This window comes from Hippopotamus amphibius, chromosome 15 (assembly GCF_030028045.1).
Source record: "Hippopotamus amphibius kiboko isolate mHipAmp2 chromosome 15, mHipAmp2.hap2, whole genome shotgun sequence".
Taxonomy (NCBI): Eukaryota; Metazoa; Chordata; class Mammalia; order Artiodactyla; family Hippopotamidae; genus Hippopotamus; species Hippopotamus amphibius.
Window position 1 is genome coordinate 48,121,227 of NC_080200.1, and position 4,796 is coordinate 48,126,022.

The window sequence follows — 4,796 nt, forward strand, 5'->3', positions numbered from 1 at the left end:
CAGGACTGCTTAAGGTAAGGGGATTGTTTTGATGCTTTGATAAGAAAAGCCTTAATTATGGAGGTAATGATAGTTTTTTGATAAGTAAATTTGGGGTATTAAATTTCCTCCACTTGTATATTATAAGTAAAACTTGAAAAAAACAAACATTATTTTGGAAATCAAGATACCTGAAATTCAGATTTAACCTATAGTTCTATAATGTATTAGCTACAAACTGTTTAGAAAGTTATGGTGTCTGAGATTCAAAATCCTATAACCAACGTTTGAGATAAATTTTCTCATTGAGCTGTAGTAATTATGAAATGGCATGACACATATTATAGTGCTTAATGGTGTATCTGGCTCATAGTAAACTAATTTCAAGTGAAGAGAAGGTAGATAGTACTTAAGGACTGTTATTTTAAAAAAAAAAATTTTCTTACCTTTTTCAACATCTGAGGAAATATCCACTCAGTCTTTAGGGCCCTGGAGAGCTGGTGACACTTCCCCTCCTCAGTCTGCTCCAGGCCGGATGCTGAGATGGCGGGATGGGTGGGAGGATAGGGTAGGTCACTGGTGCTTCTGCCTGGAGAATGTGATCAGGCGAGAGGGCAGGTCAGCGGGCACCTAGTGGCCCTTGAGCTTGATTTTGACGAGGTGGTTGTGCAGGACAAATCCCTCATCGTCCAGCAGACCATCTTGGTCTACATCGGCCAGCTTCCAGACCTTCCCCAGGACCGTACGGGGCAGCATGGACTTCGCCATCTCCTACTCGGCGTTGGCACTCATGATCTGACCACTGAAAGGTGAGGGTGTGCAGATCTAGTTGCAGGTGGGTTTGTCTGTCCACCACCCACTCAATGTCACCAGTGTCCTCACCTGGCTCCTAGCCATAGTCATGCCCAAAACGCCTATTCTGGAGCCATACAAGGCAAGGCCCTTCACAGCCTGGCCGGACTCCTCCCGGCACACCATCGCCATCATCCGGGCGATGTCCCTGACCATCATACCGTCCACTGTGTCCCACAGCTTGGGTTTCAAGGCCTGAAACTTCAACACGATGCATCTCTTGTCCTCTGGGCCTTGATGACTTCTGAGAACTCTTCGGAGATGCCCACTTTAGAAGCGTCAAAGAGCAGGATGATGAGGTCGACAGGCTTGGTGAACCACTCCAGGCCCTTTACAAAGTCATAACCTCTCCTGAGGTGCTATTTCCTTCCAGAAAGGACCCCAGGAGGGCCGAGGATGCTGTCCAAGACTGGGTTGGGCAGCTGGACAGACATGAGCCTGTTGAGGAACCCCTAACAAAAATGTGGAGCTTGTGGAAGGGGTGCCCCAGAGGCTCACAACGAGCACTTTGCCGGGCACCACATCCTCCGCGAGGCTGTGTTTGGTGGCGAAGAAGGAGTCAGCGGTGTGCTCCCCTGAATAAACATCCGCAGGAAGCCCTTCTTCATTACATGCCTTATGAAGGTGGTTTCGCCCATACTGTACCGGCCTACGAGGAGTAGACTGGGTTTACTGTTGGAGTCAGAGTCCTCCAGCGCCGAGCCGTGGAACTCGTGGAAGCCGCACTGCTCCTCCAGGGGTAGCAGCTTCTGGTGGCCGCAGCCCCTCAGCCACCATTTGGAAGAGTTCTTGGCTCCTTCTTAGGGCGAGTATTCCTGCCAACCCAGCTGAATGTGCTGCCAGAGACGCGACTGGCTGCGGCTGGGTGGATGGGTGGTTAAAAGCGGGAAGAGAGCACAGAGTCGAGCTGACCGCCGGGGGTGGGGGGGGGGGGTGGGGACAGGGGTCAGCAGGGCAGGGGGCGGGAGCGGCGTGCACTGCGCGTGCGCACCGCCGGCCCGCGGAGGCGCTTCTCCTGGGTGAATGGTCTGCTGGGATTCAGAAGATTTTCAATAAAGGATGGGAGGATTTCCCTTAAAAGAAAAAGGTAAATGCATCTGCCTGATCTTGTGACATCTGCTATTTGTGGAGCACATTGTGTGTTGCCAGGGGGAGGTAGCTCTGCTTTCACTAATTTAGATAGTAACCGTCAGCTGTTTTTATTGAGAAGATTTATTTAAAAAAAAAAATTCACTGAAGTACAATTCTGGAGTTACTAAAGACCAAGGAAAACATGACTAAATTTTCAGAGACTCAGTTTATGGGGATGTTACTCAAAATGTAAGAATATAGCTAGGTGATATTAGCCTTAAGAGCCGGTTAGAAAATAAGTTAAGAAAACACACTTGTATATATGAGACTGTTCATAATTTACTGCATTTTTTCCTTAATTTATCATAATTTACCCCGTTGCCCGTTTTACAGACAAGGTTTGGTAATTTACTATCTCAAAGTATTTCTTTTGTTGCAGAAATCGGTCTGTCAAGAAACCAAGCAGCACACTCAGAGGGCTGGAGAGCTCAGGTTTATTAAGCCAGTGGCCCCAGAAGAGCTAACACTCCAAAGTTCTGGGCCCCTAGCTCAGGGTGAGCTTTACTTTTATAGGGGTCAGTGCACATGTTTACAGTTAGCATGGGTAGATTGGTTACTCTGTTTACAGAGCAGGGAAGTTTCCAAACAGAAACTTAGAAGAGCAGGTGCAGAACATTCCATTTTTAGCAAAACATCTTATGGTTACATGGGATTGCTAGGTCATCCTGTTTTTTTGTTTTTCTACGCACAGCAAGCATATTTCACAAAAGCAAAACAAGCATGGAGTTATTTTTAGCCGAGTGCAAGTTTCTAATTTTCCTCTTCACTTTTGGAAAAATGAACTTGTAATAATGTATTAAACCAGAGTCAGACCGAATAGTGCCTTAACTGTCTTATCAGATGGTCTATCTGTGTTGGGATACACATTGCATGGGAACTTCAAGATACTCGTTTAGTTAATGATGGACTGTTTCATAGCAAAGGATCAAATAGTTTGTTCCCTTATACTTCCAACAAAATTATTCTGTTCTGAAAGAAACTAAGCAAGTAGAATCAACTACTTGTTAAGTCTTGCTCTCATTTATGAATTTATTTTGTTTTCCTACCATGGAAAACAGTAAAGCTATGAAGTCATAGGTGTTTAGTTTTAATATACATTAAGGTTTTATAGCACATGATGGGATTCTTCTTATGTATTTTTGCGTTTCCCAGAAATGACTCAGTGGTGCCCATAAATATCTAATGAACATTCAGTGAACCATTAAGAGAAAAAGTATTTCCCATTGCCCCTAATAGCTTTCTATCAAAAAATAACGAAGTGAAAAATTGACAGTTCAATGTGAGTTTGATACAAAATCGGAATGCAAAACACACTGTAATTCATGTGAAAAATAATAATGTGAAATGCCACTACATGACAATTTCATTGCATTGACCCTATTCATAAATAAGACTATTGTTCTAAAAGCCCCGAAGTGGCATTTATGCTTTGTTAAAGGTGAATATATTCTGAATCAACTCTCAGAACATGAAGAATTTTCTTTGATCAAAGTTGGGCCATGGAACTTTCTTTAATGATAAAAATGTTCTATAATTCTAGATTATCTAACATGATAGTCACTAGCCACAGGTAGCTATTAAGCACTTGAAATGTGATTAGGATGACTGAGGAAGTGCCTTTTACATTTGAATTAATCAAAGTTCAAATTTAGATAGTTATATGTGGCTAGTGGCTATTGTATTAGACAGAACAGTCTTAGATTGATAATGGGAGTTATTTCCACATTGGACAATTATCCACAGCAGGGATTAGTAACTGTGATGGGAGGGAAGCAGGATTTTTTATTTGACACAAGATCAATGATCTGTTCCTCCTCTGAACTTAAGCACCAAAGAGAAAGCTGGCACATATTTTACAAAGATTTCCCACAAGTTTTTATAAGTATAACTTGTTCATATGATATGATGAGAAATTTTCTTTTCCGAGAAAGGTTTTGAGAATTGACTTTCATTAACATAGCCTAGCAATCTTAACTAAGAACTGAATCGCATCCCTCCTACTATTTCAGCTTGTCTTCAGTTTGTCCCTAGATATCCTTGCTCATGAATTTAGGGCTAGAAACCCGTAGGTAGATATTGTGTTTGAATCAATGAAATCCTGTAAGCCAATATATGATAACATAATTTGCTTACTTAGGCAAATAACTCTTATAAAAGGAAAAATTTTGCTCACTTAGGCAAGCAGTTTGGTTACAAGTATACTTATTAAGGCTATTTCCTGCCTGTGCCTACAATCTTAAACTTTTGTGTCAAAAATGTTTCCAGCCTCAATCAGCTTCTCACAATGAAAGACTTGCTTTAAACCAGTTGGCCCCAGACTCTGATAATTCTATATGTATCTTCCCCTGATATCCTCCCTGAGATGCACAAAGATTCAGTCAAGGCAGTGTTCTCCATACCTGCACTGGTCTAAAAATTAGTTTTCTTAATCAGTAAGTTTTCTGGTGACCTTTTTAGGGAGTCAATATTACACAGAGATATTGATAGCAATTCCTAGTTAATAATGGTTAAAATTCACACTTTGTTCTTTCTGGAAATAAATGGAAAGAAGTTGGTAAAGGCCCAGATCCAAAGTTAGCCACATTTTGTTTCACTCTGCTTCTCTGTAAAATGAGAATATTAATAGTGCTAATGCCACATGGTTGTTACAAGATTTGAATTAATTGATCCATAAGATTCACTTAATTTTCTCCCATATAAGGCCTGAAGAGAGATCAATTATTTTTAATATTTATCCCAAAAAAGAAATAGCTCATGAAATGTTAATATTTTCCCAACAGAGTGAAAAATATCATTAAAGCAGGATAAAGCAGGATTTATATATTAGGTTGGAT

General features: G+C 41.4%; 1 pseudogene; it reads right to left on the reverse strand.

Moving 5' to 3' along the window:
- Nucleotides 1–552: 552 nt before the first annotated feature.
- Nucleotides 553–1,708, reverse strand: LOC130836434 (EH domain-containing protein 1-like; annotated as a pseudogene).
- Between the last annotated feature and the right edge of the window lie 3,088 nt (nucleotides 1,709–4,796).